Below are 15,833 nucleotides of genomic sequence, written 5' to 3' on the forward strand. Positions count from 1 at the left end.
CAGGCCCCATCTGTAGAGCCAGGAAACAGAAGAATGATGATACAGAATCGAGAGTCAAGGCTCTAGACGTCAGGAATCTTTAGGAAAAGTACGTGCTTGGCAAGAGCAGTGAGGAGGAGTGGGGCTTGTCATCATCCTCCGGCAAAGGATGCTCACTAGGTAGCTGATCCTGAAATGTTCTCAAGCACTCCAGTAACCACGTCTCCACCTTAAGGCCTGGTGTCAGATGTACATACCGTGTACATACCGCAGAGGGAAATGCCGCACCCTGTCCCCTGATGTTGATAGGGCCACTCAGCTTTCCAGGGTGTGGAATCTCTTCTCCCAGCTGTAAATGTTGCATAACATCTGTTGATCTCTTTGGAGAGTAAACACCCGCCAGTGCTGGCTGGGTCTCCTCCAAGAGAGGCAGCCACCAGCTAAGTCATCCACTTAACCCTAGGCTACATAACCCCTGGAACACGAGCTGCCTGAACCCCTGGAACACGAGCTGCCTGAACTACATTAGGTTCTCTAGGCAGACACATTAATATGCCCCAGGGAATGTGCCTCCCTCCTGCCCTGGCATCCTGTCACACGCCTGTCCAGATTCACACTTTGTTCTGCTTGTTCCAGAAAGAACCCACAGATTCTTCCCCTGACATCCTGCTTTCCAACCCAACTGTGACGTGATTGAGAGATGATAAAGGCTAAAAATGGAAAAGATGGTGTCACTGAAGCCTAGGGCACCAGGACATAGGGGACATGAAAGGACAAAGACTGTGTAAGGGACAGGAGTCATCAGAGTAAGGGAAGTGCTAGGACGGGCCCTACCCAAGCTACAGATGCTGGTGAGAATGGAGGTGGTGCATGTGATAACACAGGAAGACAGAAACATGGACCTAGTCCAGTGTTTTTCAACCTTCCTAGTGCTGTGACTCTTTAATACAGTTCCTCATGTTGTGGTGATCTGCAACCATAAAATTATTTTCACTGCTACCTTCAGAACTAGTTTGCTACTGTTATGAGTTATAATGCAAGTATCTGATAGTTTCGATGGTCTTAGGTGACTCCTGTGAAAAGGTGTTTGACCCCTGACAAGATCAGGGACCACAGGGTGAGAACCACTGACCTAGACCCAAGGCGATGATTCTCACAGTGCATCTCCTTCTGCAGATGTAGAAGAGGTATCAAGGGTTGCAGGTCTGGAAGCAAAAGTCTCAGAAGAAAATCCTGTCCCAGCATCCCCAGGGGCACCCAGAAAAAGAAATGATACGTGATTCTAATGGATTCAAGGCTTCAAGATGGAGACATCTCAGCTGGGTCCACACTGGGGTGTTCTGTGCTGAAGTTTCCTTCCCCAGAGGAAGGTCCAGCTTGGACTGTAAGTGGCATCACGGAGACAAGTCACCTGGCCTCTTAGAGTGTCTATTGCTTGGCAGTTTGCTCAAGACTTCCCAACTGTCCTACATTCAAGACAAACTCAGAACCATTTACGACACATGGGATTTTTAAAAAGCAATTTAATTAAAAACAATGTTTTTCAAGACAAGATCTCACTATGTAGTCCTGTGTGGCCTGGAGCTTATTATATAAATCGGACTGGCCTCTAACTGGAAGGGATTTGCCTGCCTCTGCTTCCTAAGTGCTGGGATTAAATGTGCACACCACCAAGCCCACCAAGCCCATGTGGGACTTCAGTGCAACATTAGAGCCAGTGACAGAGAAGGTCACCTCTGACCTCATGATCTGCCATAGGCTGAGCTGTCTTCTTTATTTCCCACCCACCCCTGAGCATATGTTATGATTCTAACCCTAACACCTCAGAATGACTACCAGACTTCTTTGCAGAAGCAATGAAAACAAAACAAGGTCATGGGGTGAGCCCAAATCCAATATGGCCTATGCTCTTATACCAGGAAGGAAGTGGAGCACAGATCCCGGAAGGACACTGTGTGAGGAAACAGGGAAAAGAGGACTGACTTTAAGACTAGTCTATAGAATTCTCCAGAACTACAAGAAAATAAACATCTGTTGTCTAGATTACTTTGTCTGCAGCTCTTTCTGAGTGCACTAGTAAGTGGGTGGTCTTCACTCAGGCACTTGGAAGAAGCAGAAGAGGTTTCCTGAATGAGGGACACCTCTTGCCCCTGGATTCCTTTGAGGGTGGGGTCTCCAATGGCTCAGGTTCTCTTCCCATAGATAACTTACCTCTGTGACATTGAAACCCATCTAGACCATAGGTTCTCAACCTGTGGGTTGTGACCCCTAAATTGGCAGGTCAAATGATCATTTCAGAGGGGCCACATATCTGATGTCCTGCCTATCAGATATTTACATTACAATTCATAACAGTAAGGAAATTACAGCTGTGAAGTAGCAACAAAAATAATTTTATGGCTGGGGGTCTCCATAGCATGAAGAACTGTATTAAAGGGTCAAGGGATTAGGAAAGTTGAGAACCACTGCTCTAGATCATGGTCATTTGGGAGGACAGAGCCAAACCAGGAGACTGTCAAAGCCTATCTAACTGAACAGAAGTATTTCTCCTGGAAGTGAACCTTTGAGGGAAGAGAAGCATTTGAAGTTTTGCTGTACCTGTGCAAGAATCCTGGGCATCCAGGAATGAATGCTTGGGACCTGTGAACTCAGGGCACATGTGGAAGAGTCTCCTGGATGTATCCCATGAGCAGGTCTGAAGTCTTAGAGTCCAGTCCTCCCCTGTCCCCATGTGATAAACCAGGCAAAGTTCCTCCAGGGCATTGTTTAGTCAGCAATCTTTGTGTTGTGAAAATAGAGGAACAGCTTGTCACTTGGTCATGGTAAAGGAAATAATTAGCTATCAACACAGGTAGATTAAAAATGAATTGTATAGATCAAACAATTGGATTCTTTCACAATCCACTCACTGGATCTAATCGATTGTCAAGACTGAATAGTGAGCTGTTTACTGCTAACTTCTGCCACCTTTATGTGTTAATCCATTGCTCTGAACGAAAATAACCAGCGGTTATTTTACTGGGTCAACAGCAATGAACACGTTACTGACCTTATGGCCCACCAGGAAGAGTTGTACGTTAGTCATTTTCTGTTGCTATGATGGAACACCACAGCCAAAGAAACTTCTGGAAGAGGAGTTTATTTGGGCTTATGTTTCCACCAGGCAGAGTCCAACATGGTGGGGAGCATAGCAGCAAGAGGCGAGCATGGCAGCAGGAGCAGGAAGCTGGGGCCTCACATCTTGAGCCTTGAGCAGGAAGCAAAGTGAATTGGAAGTGTCTGGAGGAGTTTAGTTCTCAAACCCACCTCCAGTGACATACTTTCTTCAACAAAGACCTACCTCCTACACCTCCCCAAACAGCCCTGCTAGCTAAGAATCGGGTGTTCAAATACAGGACCATATGGGGCACATCCTCACTCAAACCACCACAAGCAGTATGAGTTGAACCATATTCTCATCCTCATTTAGGTATTTTGAAAGTTTTTTTTAAATCCCTGTTATAATTGACTTTGTTTTGTTGTTGTTGTTGTTGTTGTTGTTACTAATGTATGTGTGTGTGTGTGTGCAGGGACAGGTATGCATGAGCCACAGTGCACAGAGAGGGGACAAAGGGCATTTCATAGGAGTCAGTTTCATCCTTCTATCATGTGAATTCCAGTGACTAAATTCAGGTGATCAAACTCATGCTATCTATGTGTTTCGCTGGCCCTGAAACCCTACTACAAAGGAGAAAAGTTGATCCATAGCTTTTAATTAAAGCTGACAATCCAGACGCTTCTCTTACAGTTGGAATGTCTGCTTTATTCTAACACAGGCCCCTTTATAATTCTTCAAAACAAGCGTGTTCTCTGCACTATTTGGGAACTGTACTTAAAAATTATTGCTAATTTAAGATTTGAATTTAGCTGAGCACCCTAGCTCTTATCTGACGTATCCCACATTGTCCCACATTGTATGGCATTGTAGGGCTTTGTGGCATGGTGCTGTGTTCCTGCTGAGTCTTTTCCTGCATTCTTGGGGGATCCCCCAGATGTGGTAATCTGTTTCCGCTCCAGTGTTAGGATGTTAGGGTAGTCACAGCACAGCACCACAGATCAAACAGTTTAAACACTCCATGCATATTTTCCAGGGTTCAGAGGTTGGAAGTCAGAAGTCTGGTGCCGATTCTCCTGTCTCCTGGGGTTGTAGGTGGCTGTCATGCCTGTGTCTTCATACTGTCTTGTGCTGTGAACTTGTGTCCCAATTTCTTCTTCCAGTAGGGCTCACCCCAATGGCTTAACTTAGCTCCATTACTCTTCTAAAGACCATGTCTCCAAGTCTAACTAGAGGCAGAGTGAGTCAGGACTTGCCTGTGGGGATCTAGGAGCTCAAGGGGCAGCTTGTGGCAACTCTGTTTCAGTTTCTGTTCCTCTCAGGCATCAACCTTCACCTTGTTTTCTGTCTGGACTGAATGTCTGTGGTCCTAAGAACATTCTTTCTTCTTCCAGGATTGGTACCTCCTCCAAGACCCTGGTAGCTCTTAGGACAGCCTGACTCCCTGTGGCCTCCTCCCCAGGGCACTGCTCCAGCTCTGGGTGGTGCTTCCTTGGCAGGGCTCTGGTCACTATGGACAAATTCTCCAACATTGGTCAATACCCTTCTGGACTTCCAAAATGGATCATTGCCTGGAAACTTCTGTATGCTGCCTCACCCCACCCACCAGGGCTGCCTAATACAGGCAGCTGTCTGAATCAATCTTGAGGCAGTCTGTGTTTTTTGAGTTCTGGGCCATGGATGCCAAACCGCCTTCCTAGGACTTGGCCCAGTACACAGGCAGCCCAGTTCACAACATCTGACATCTCAGGCCTCTGGATGCTCAGGGCCACCCAGTCATGATAATGTCTAGTTGACCATTGGCTTTTCTGGCTTTTGGGTTTTATTTATAATCTACTTTGTCTAGACCTTAGGGCATCTAGTGACTCAACAATGTGATTTTGATTCATTGTGATTGGTTTCTAGAATCTTCAAATGGTTAGGGGGGGCATTATATAACATTTACCTAGTCTCCTTCCATACTGTCTTCTTGATGATGGAAAAACATAGAATTCACCAGCCTTTGATGTATACTATAAGGTTCTCTTAGGAGTTTAATGGCTATGAAGAGACATCATAATCATAGCAACTCTTATAAAGGAAAGCATTTAATTGGGACTAGCTTTCAGTTCAGAGGTTTAATCCATTATTATCATGTCAGGAAGCATGGCAGCACACAGGCAGATATGGCGTTGAAGAGGGAGCTGATCCCAATTGGCAGGCAGCAGGAAGAGAGTGACACTGGGCCTGGCTCGAGCATTTGAAATTTCAAAACCCACCCCTCAGTGACACTTCCTCCAACAAGGCCACACCTCCTAGTAGGGCCACTCCCTATGAGCCTATGGGGTAGGGAAGCACTTTCATTCAAACTACCACAGAAGTCATAATTTCCCCTAGCCACCATGGTAATTGAACACCTGAAAGAAGATAGTACAGATGTCAAGACCTTCCATACACCAAAAACAAAAACCAGAATACAAAGCAAAAACAAAATCCAAAATACAAAACAAAACTCTTGTCAGTGATTTTTGGTCAATCTTACATTGAAATGACGACATTTTGCCTTGTTATATGGGATTAAACCAACTATGTGATTAAACCCGTTTTGCCTAATTGTATTTCCTGTCATTAAATGTGGCTCATGGGCATGTCCCGCCCACACGGGGCTGTCCATGCTGTGTGTGACCTCTTTCTCCTCCACACTGTGTCCTGTGCTCAATGTATCCCTCAGACTTCAAGCCAACAATCTAACAAACCCATGAATGTCACTCTTAAAGCACATTTTCATATCTGCGAGACAAGACCACAACCATTATCCATGGTACATTTGTGTCTCAGATTGTCTTTTAGAAGTCCAAGCCAATTGTTCCTTTGGATACCTTTCAAAATTATTATTTTTTTTTTGCCAAGTTCATAAAAATCCTTTTGGCTAATCCCTCTGCACAGCTCTATGTATTTTCTCCCCTCAAAGTGACTGCCTATAGAATGTGGGCCTTTTAATTTACTTTCCACAGTTTTTGAAAATCATTCTTCATAGATAAATGCACTGATGAATTGTCATAACCCCCTGGACTCAGATATTGTCGATTTTGACGTTTTCATCTTTGGAAGTTAAACAATCTGCTTCTAAGTACTCGTGACTGTTGGTATCTAAGAAGGGTGCTTTGCTGCCCTCGCCATGTGCCAGTCATTTGATTCTGTTTTCTCTGTCATTGTGACTTGAAGATGAGGACTTCCCAGACCTAATAAATAATTACGGTGGTAGTGGGCATTGCTCCCAAAAATAATTTGCTGCTATTGCTCTTAGGAATTTTTACCCCATTAAACTTGGCAATGCTTCTTCTCCTTGGCTCAGGTTGTCTTCAAGGACACCATTAGCAAAGCATTTTCCCTTCCCAAGTAAAATAAGCAGTCTGGAAGGCAGAATTTCCTCCTGGCTTTCTACAACCCATTCACTATAAAAATAAAACAAAACCATTAGTTTTTCATTTAGAGACATATTTTCATAGGGTGACATGCCAGACTACAGACAATCCATGATGCTTTGTAAAATTGTCAGTGGACCATGCATAGATAGGTTCTGCGTTCCCTGCCCAGAGTCCAAGTTCAAGGGAAATAAGTGTGGGCTTGGCTTGCTGTCAGGGATAGAGCTACAGTTAGGGTTAGGCTTGGAGAAAGCTCATTTTAATGTTCTAGTGCACTGAACATCAATTTTCAAACTAAAATCTCCAGTAAACGTTTTTAAGTTACGGAAATCCTCAGTTAGGAGCTATCTTATGGTTTACATCAATAGACAAACAAAGAAGCGATTGGCATTCGTCTCTGAGAAAATGGTGAGCGTGGAATTTTTATGGAGCTCCGACTGAGCCAGCAGATAACTGTGGCTGTCACGCAGAGATGGGAGTGGAACTGAGCTGCCATCAGCCTCAGAACAGAGGACAGAGCAAGGGCGGAGCATAGTGGGATTCTGATTCCTGGTCCTGAAGAGAAGAGCTTGGGTTATTTTAAGAATCTGGTCAGACAAAACCAGGAACCCACTGTAGGGTCTCTGGGTTAGTTTTGTTTTCTTTTTGGAGTGTGAGAACTTGGGATCCATTTCCATGCCAAAATGTGTCCTTAGCACGTCTTGTCGCAGACACCAAACCCTCTGAACATGAGACAGAATTTTTAGATGTACTTTCTCTTAAGGAGATGTCCCTGGAACATCCCATCAAATAAAGTGGTGGGTACTCCTCTACCTGGGCTAATGGTCTCTAGAAATTCCTATGATGGAAGGGATATCTCTGTTGATCCAGATTCCAAGAAAGCCTTTTTTCCCCCTAGCTCTCCGAATTAGCTTTCCCTGCTTGAAGAGCAGCTCCCATCAGAATGCTAGAAAAGGAGGAGGAGGGCAGAAGAAAGCTCCCAAGGTCAAGGGCTTTCTGTGGTGTTCCCGCTGTATCTTCAGGGAAGCAAACACTGAAGCTGCCCCCAAATCAGTGGCTCAGTGGGTTAAGGAAAAGCAGGGCTAGGATCCTGGCCAGGGATACCATTCACCCAAGTAGCCTCAAGGCTCGTCCCACAGCTACCTCTACAGCTGAGTTTGTTCACTGAGAAGTCTTGTTCGGAGAGAGACTGTTCAAGGAATCTTGGCTACCTCTAGGCACTTGTGATTCTTCCTCAAGACAAGTGGTCAGGCACACTTGCAAGCTATGGGTTAGACACACAATTCTCCATTTAAAGAGGGAAACTTCAAACTCTGCCTATCATACACAGTGGAAAAGATGGGCTTTCTGTGGTGTGGTGTGTCAGATGGGGGTGGTACCTGTTCAAGCTTAGCATCATCCACTGTTCCAACATAAAGATTCCCAGCACATTATGTGCTCCAGGTCCCTCTTGGGTGGAGCCTATGGCTTGTTTCCCTTGCTCCATTTTTTTTCTCTCCCACTTTGGGTGGTAGAGGGAGTGTGGGAAGACCCTTCTTCTCGACCTCCTCCAGGCCACCAGCTGCAGACCAGGAGCCGTTCCCAGAAGTCTGTATTTCCTCACCCATTAAGAGTTGAGCAGCAGTGATCTTTAGAGCAAGCAGCCTTCCAAGGCCCAGGGTGGGAACAGTGCTAACGCGCTGTGTCTTCCGCTAAACCCTCTTTAAACAAGTGCAGCCTTCAGCTGATCCAAGAGCAGATAAGAGAGGGACCAGGGTCCCTCTTTGAAACCAGTAACGAATCCAAACAAGTATTCTTGGATTGATGCTTCTGCTCTGGTTTGTATTAGAGAGGCAATTAAAGCGTTTACACAATGGGGCCCCCAAGCGGGATCCTTTACCACATGAAAGGGAGGAAAAGCCTCCCAAAAGGAGGCGGCCCTATGCACACTCCTTGCCTATTTTTCCCAGACCTTGGAAAGGGCCAGGGCTTTTCAAAGAGGTCACTAGGAGGGAAGAGGATCAGAGGCAGGCCAAGCTGGGAAGGCTGGTCCCAAAGCAAACAGCATCCTTCCTTTGCCAGCCTCTTGTGGCTCCAATCTGCCCTTCACAGAGCAGGGGCAGAAAGAATGGGGAGAGACTGAAGTGGACAGGGCCAGCCCTGCTCCTTCCCAAGGTCTCTGCTTCTCTTGAGACCAGGTGTCACTGACAATTCTGAGCTCCTGGGATGGGCCTGCTCATTCTAGCCATGTTTAAATGTAGCTTGCTCCTGAGACCCCTCTGTGGGATGGGAACAGTCCACAGTCACTGGCTTTAGCCATGCAAACATTGTGTGCTCCTGTCAGGAAAAGGTGTCCCTTCTTCACTGCCGAGCGGAGCAGCATCCTGCTTGCCTTCCCTGCTCTAAGATTACTGATCCTGTGTTGGCATTCCTTCTAAGCTCTGTCCAACAGTCACCTAGCAACAATCAGGTAGGCCTGGCTTGCCCCCCACCTCTTTCTCCCTCTCTCTTCTCTCCTCTCCTCTCTCCTCTCTTTCTCTGTCTCTACTACTCTTGAACTTTGTTCTATACTAGACCTGTCACATGACTGGTACCTCAGTTGGGTGGGGAATGCTTCACTCAGCATGGGCCTGCTGAGGTACTCCCTCCCACAGCACATACAGCACTCTACAAAGCATATACTTGGCTTTACAAAACACATCACCTTGAAGACTGTCTCATGTCACTGAGACATGGAATGTTTGAAGAGGTAATTGCAGAGTCCCCACAGGGCCAGGAAGTAACCACGTTCCATGTCTTCACCCTGAGACCTCATGCAGGAGTTAACACAATGGAGGAGGCCCAGTATGGTTTTTATAAAAGCAATCTTAAAAGGTTCTGGAAGAAAAAAAAAAAAAAAAAAAAAAAAAGGTTCTGGAAGAAAGAAAAAGACTTACTGTGGGCTATCTCATCAAGCTTCAAGTTCAGACCGTAAAAAGTCTCAATACAGGTGGCCTTGCTTCCTTGTCCCTTAATACTCTTGGGGCATGCAAGACTGCAGGGCCACCTCCCCGTGGTCTTTACCCTTCTTGTGATAGTTGAATGTTAATCTTAGTTCTTGTTTTATCACTGAATGCTTTTAATGTCCATCTTAAGAACTTACTGCCTTCTTCAATGTTTCTCCATTAGCATTTAAATTATAGTGAACCCAATAGGCATCTGTAAGTCACATGATTTTCTTCTTCAGGATAGCCAGCTGACTTAGCAGCCTGTTGGTGTGGTATGGTATAGGTACTATATTTTATAAATACATTTGCCTGTTTGCTTTAAAACAGATTTTCAAGGCACATGGCACAGTTTAAAGTGTGTTTTAAATTAACAGTGTCACTTAAATCCACCAGAATATAATTTTAGTTGTCTTCCTTATATTCTAGCATATGGATGTATCAATTTATTAAGCTGTCTAAATGTTATTAGACAATGACAGTGCTCTGGGTTCAATGTATGGAATTGTGATCAAACGCTGGGTAGTGTTTGTGTGTGTGTGTGTGTTGCCTGTGTGTGAGTACAAGGAAGTGTGCACATTGTGCCTGTTGCATAGAGGCCACAGGAGGCTGTCTATCCTGATCTATCCTGGTCTATCCTGATCTATCCTGATCTATCCTGATGTATCACTCTTCACCCCACTTCCTCTTTCTCTCACTATTTGCAACTATGCTGGCTGCCAGAAGGCCCCACAATTCTGTCTCTGTGCTTAGATTACAGGTATGCAGGTAGGCTCTTACACAGATGCATCTTGGGGCTCCAAACTCTATTCCCCGTGCTGTGCATAAAATGCTCTTATCCAGGGAGCTGTCTCCCCAGCCTGATGCTAGAATATCTGAAAGCCTCATGAAAACTGGAATTTCGCTTTGTCTCTGTCCCCACAACTGGTCAGCACTGAGTGGCATGAATGAAGCCTTTGACAGGCAGTTGAGTGCACTGTCTACATACTGATGAACTACATTATCTTAATGTTACAGCAAACACTATATTTTACCGATTTTAATTAAATACAGAAAGAGTAATCTGCTTTATCATTGTTGTCTTTAAAGACATTTCATTGTCTTGAACTATTTAAAGTTGGAGATGAGATCAACTCAACATGCTGTTCCAAACAAATGGGCTATCTTTGGAAGGTGTTGATCTACTTGGAAATTCCACATTTTGACACGACTAACCCTGTCTACCTTTGTCTTGTTAATTTTCCACTTTTTTTTTTTTGATCTTAGATTGTGCACTAGTTGGAATGAGAATGTCCCCCGTAGGCTCTGGTATGAGGTTTCCAGTGGTTGGCACTAGAGTTGATCCACAGCCCCCTGGGCTGGGTGTTTCCATTCTCTGGGAAGATGGAAGTGGAAGGGAGCCTACCACAAACTTAACCATCACAACACTCACTGAGATGGTAGGGTTTAGTCTCTGTGTCAACTCTACCCATCAAAAAATGGTATGTCTTGGGAGCTTATTACAACTCAGGCACTGGGTTGAGTATATGGGAGAGAGGCATGAAAAGAAAGGATTTCTGCCAGGATAGAAGACTATTATCAACATTATTAACATCACACACACACACACACACACACACACACACACACACACTACTAAGTCCTCAGGTGACACAATTGATCAACATTTGTTCACTGTCCAACCCTGTCTTTTGGCTATAGCTTTAGAGAATAAGGAAGGATTGTTACTATAACAACTACTCCCATGCCAAAGATGGATGAAAAGGCCTAAAGAGATCAGGTGATCTCTACAGGGAGGCAAATCCTGGTAGTACTGTCCCAAGGCTGAGGCACAGGTTGCTGCTAGTTCTTACAAGGCTCTAGGGTCCAGCTCAAAGCTGGCCCTGAGTGTTAGAGTACTGTGCGTGTTAGGGAGTTGCTGAACTTGGAGTTTCAGTTAGAAACCTCACGCTTCCTGTATCTAGTTCCTTGCTGGAACACCGTGCTGGTTCAGACACACCTTTCCTGATGCTCGTGAATCTTATCTCATATCCTGTGAGACAATAGCTGGAGTGTGACTGCCAGATTACCAAAGGGTCACTTTCCATAAACAAAATCCATCAGCCTTGCTCTGTCCGCCACGAGAGCTAACCCCAGGAAAATTTTGTCCTCAATCAAAGTTTGTGGCACTCAGCAGACAGGACTGTGGTTGCATTTATAGATGTCCTTGCTCTCTGGGTGTGTACTCAGTTTCCTGGCTGTATCTGGTCTGGCGTGAGTGTGCTTTCATGTTCCCGGTATCTGATCCCTCTCATCCAGTCAACAGGATCTTAATTTTTATTGGAGTACCCATCGTCTTCTATCTCTAAATGTATGTTATAATATGAATGTGACACACTCAACCCAGACCAGTTAGATACATTTGAACATCAACCCATAGCTCAAGGCCAGACATTGGCTGGGCTCCTTCTCAGGAAAATACCCATGATACAATCCCAAACACCTATTCTCTATCATAAATACAGAAAGAATAACTATTGCTTCCTAAAATTAAGTTTAATGATGTAACTGAAACAAAAATTTATGAAACAATAGTTATTCTTTATGTATATATATAAACTTTCTATCCTATATATGTACATAAGAGTATAGGTATCTACTTATCTACCTTCTTATACAACACACACACGCACACACACACACACACACACACACACACAGTACCTCTTCTCACTGTACTTTATCTACCCATATTCCATTAATACCACTCAAGGACAGGCCACAGGCTTCCAATTCCCTGGGATGGTGTACTAACACCAGTTTTGGATAATCAGAGTGCATCATGGGAGCAGAATGATGGACACCCACGATGCTTAGTTTAACTATCAATTTGACAAAACCTAGAATCACCTTGGAGGGACTGTCTAGATCAGGTTGGCTTATGTGCATGTCTGTGGCGGACTGTCTCGATTACCGTAACTGTTCTGTGAAGAACCAGCCTGAAAGTGAACATGCTAATTCATAGCTTTGAGCCTCTGAGTGTGGAGAAAAAAAAAAAAGTAGAGGAAGCGCCAGCCTGCTGGATTCATTTCTCTCTGCTCTCAACTGCGCATGTGATTAGCTGTATTAAGTTCCCTCTGCCTTGACTTCTCCACAATGGAGAACTTTAACCTGGAATTATAGGCTGAAATAAACGCCATTTCCCTCCTAAGTTGTTTTTTGCTGCAGTATCTTACCATAGCAACAGAAATGAAACTAGAACAAATAACTGTCCTCCCTGCACAGCCAACTCTGTTCTCCTGGAGAAGGTGACACCAGACATCAGATGTAAAGGATGTTGAGGGGGGACCCCTAAGCACTGAGGAGGTTGAGGATAGGGCAAGGGTAGGGAGGAGGTGGGGCCACGTATTGGGGGTGAGGTGGAAGCAAAGTAGAATTGCTAACAGAGCTAAGTGTGAGAAAATGTATTGAATATAGCAATCCCAGCTTACTCAGATCTCTGTAACCTTGGCAACCCTCCTCCTCCTTTCTAAAGGAAGGGATAAATTGAGCTAACTCTCACCCAAGCCAGGGATCTACATGGGGAGCAGGGTTGTACATAAAACTCAGCTAACTGGGTGACCCTCATGTCTGGGGTAACTTTGATAGGTCATCACAAGCTATGATCCCTATGAACCAAGTCAACCTTTACAAAGAAAACACACTAGGGACTTGCTTATAGTTTCAGGATTTTAGTACATTGACTTTATGGCAGGGAGCATGGCTGCACACAGGCCGACATGGGAGCTGAGAGTTTTACATCTGGATCTGGAGGCAGCAGGAGAAAAGAGAGCCACTGGGCCCGCCTTGGGCTTCTGATACCTCAAAGCCCATCCCAAGTGACATATTTCATCCAACAAGGTCACACCTCCTCATCCCTCTCAAATAGTGCCATTCCCTAATTCAAATATGTGAGCCTATGAAGACCATTGCTGTTCAAACAATCACACAAGCTTTCTGACTTAGTGATGCTTCCACGACTGTGAAGAGACACCATGACCAAGGCAACTCTTTAAAAAAGAAAGCATGTAATTGAGGGGCTTGTCTACAGTTTTAGAGAATTAGTTCATGATCATCATGGTATGATGCAGACAGGTATGGTACCAGAAGAGTAGCTGAGAGTTTTACATCCCAATCCACAGGCGCAGTGAGGAAATACTGGATGAAAGCAAGACTGAAAACTATCAGGGCAAGCTTCAAGTTCTGCACCCCTGTGTCTGATGTCGATGTGTTCTTCAAATCTCCCACTCCCTCCAGCTTTGTTGACATACTTTTTTCTCTTGAGGCCAGTTCCACACCCTGTGTGCAGCTCTCCTTGGCAAGTATCCCATGGCAAGGGCATCTTCAGCATCTTGGGTCTCCAGTGCAATCCTGGCTTCACCTTCACAGTTTCAAGCAATGGCTTTTCTGGACCTCCATGCAGGGATGCCCCTAACATAAGCCTGGCCTCGTCAGCTTTTCTTAACAGCAGAGAAAGATTCCATAACCCCTTTCCTGTATCCTTTGTAAATAAATTTAGAACCACATAGCTGAAGCTGCCAAATTCTTCTGCTTGTTAGGACTGGAACCTGGGCCCCTCCTTGAATTACATTTGCATAAGATTCTATTGTTGATAGTTTTCTTTGCTGCTTAAGAGAATTTTCTTTTCACAGGTTGGAAGCTTAGGTCTTTCCCTGAGGGGACCACCCCCAGTATTCCATTTTAAATCAGAATTTTCTCTGACCTTTTTAAACCTCCTTGAGCACATAACTTAGTCCCACTAATACATGTCCTGGTTCTCTCTTTTTCTTCAGTCTCCTCAAGATGTACATTCTGTATTTCCCTATTGACACCGTCAATATTAGTGTCATAAAATCTCCTCTGTCAATGATGCCAGTCCAAAACTCTTCAAATTAGCCTCAGAGACATTCTTTAGACAAGCAGCCACATTATTTGCCAAAATATCACAAGAACGTTCTCTGTGTCAGCTGCTAATATTTTTCCCTTTCCAAACCTCTTGAGAGCTGTAGGACTCTACAGTACAAATTGCGTTCAGCACTGCCATCTTTCATACTTCTGTTAGTGTGGCCCTCTAAGCCCTGCTTAAAGCATTCAAGTATTTTCTAATATAAAGCCCTAAGGTCTTGCAAATTCTTCTAAGACACGGTATGGTTAAGCCTTTCCCAGCAATACCCTACTCCTGATACCAATTTCTGTCTCAGTTATTATTATATTGCCATGGAGAGACATCATGACCAAGGCAATTTTTATAAGAGAAAGCATTTAGTTGGAGGCTTGGTTATACTTTTTGAGTGTTAGTCCATGATCAGCATGTTGTGAAGCAGACAGGCATGGCACTGGAGCAGTAGCTGAGAGTCATACATTCTGCTCCATAGTCAGAGAAAAAGACTGACCCTGCCATGGGCTTTTGAAACTTCAAAGCTCACTCTCAGTGACACAGCTCCTCCAACAAGGCCACACCTCTTCCAACAAGTTCACACCTCCTCCAACAAGGCCCTGCCTCTTAATCCTTCCCAAATAGTTCCCCAAGCTGGAGACTAAACATTCAAGCATTTGAACCTACAGGAGCTATTTTAATTAAAACCACTATACCTTCCCTCACAAGTGGGAGGAAGAGGCCATGTATGCTGTAAGCACCATCTGAAAGGGCAGTGTGGGGAGGGAATCCTGCCCATACTTGTGTGGGCTCAGGGTATCCTGGGCTTGTTCCTTTGCCAGCACAGCAAGGCATTCCTCAGAGCTGTCCACCTGGCCTTGCCCCAGCACCTCCTGTCTGTGTAACTGGCAGTCTTCTGGGACGGGTTGAGGGAGATTTGCCAAGCCTCCCATAGACCATGTGCTAACTGTCCCGCATGTGGTAAATCCATGAGGAAGTGGCTAATTAATCACTAGAAAGTTCTTCCCAAACAAATCTACAAAAAAGCAAGAATCCACATTGCCCCCGTGGCTGTACTCAGTTCAGCTGTTCCTGGTGCTGAGCAGATGGCTTTGGCCAGTGACAATGTGACTGTTTGAAATAGCCCAGCCGACTGTTTATTATCGGCGCCTAGGATGATTAGACACCATGATTCACCCACATGGAAGGATGTCATCCACATGAATAATGAGGCGCATTTGTCTGTAAGTACCGCTGGTTTGGACATAGTGATGTCATGCTAAAAGATTCCTGCCCAGTAGAATGGGGGTTGGGGAACGGGTAAAGAGTGCTAATTCTACAAGGCAAATGCAATGTTGAGATAGTCTCATCTTCATGGTTACCTTAAAGGCCTGCTCCTTGTCTAAGTTGTTATGTTCTCATATTCCCATATCCAGCCTTCAAGGAAAAAAAAAAGAAGAAGAAGAAGAAGAAGAAGAAGAAGAAGAAGAAGAAGAAGA

The sequence above is a fragment of the Grammomys surdaster genome, unplaced genomic scaffold, assembly GCF_004785775.1.
Source record: "Grammomys surdaster isolate TR1022 unplaced genomic scaffold, NIH_TR_1.0 126059, whole genome shotgun sequence".
Taxonomy (NCBI): Eukaryota; Metazoa; Chordata; class Mammalia; order Rodentia; family Muridae; genus Grammomys; species Grammomys surdaster.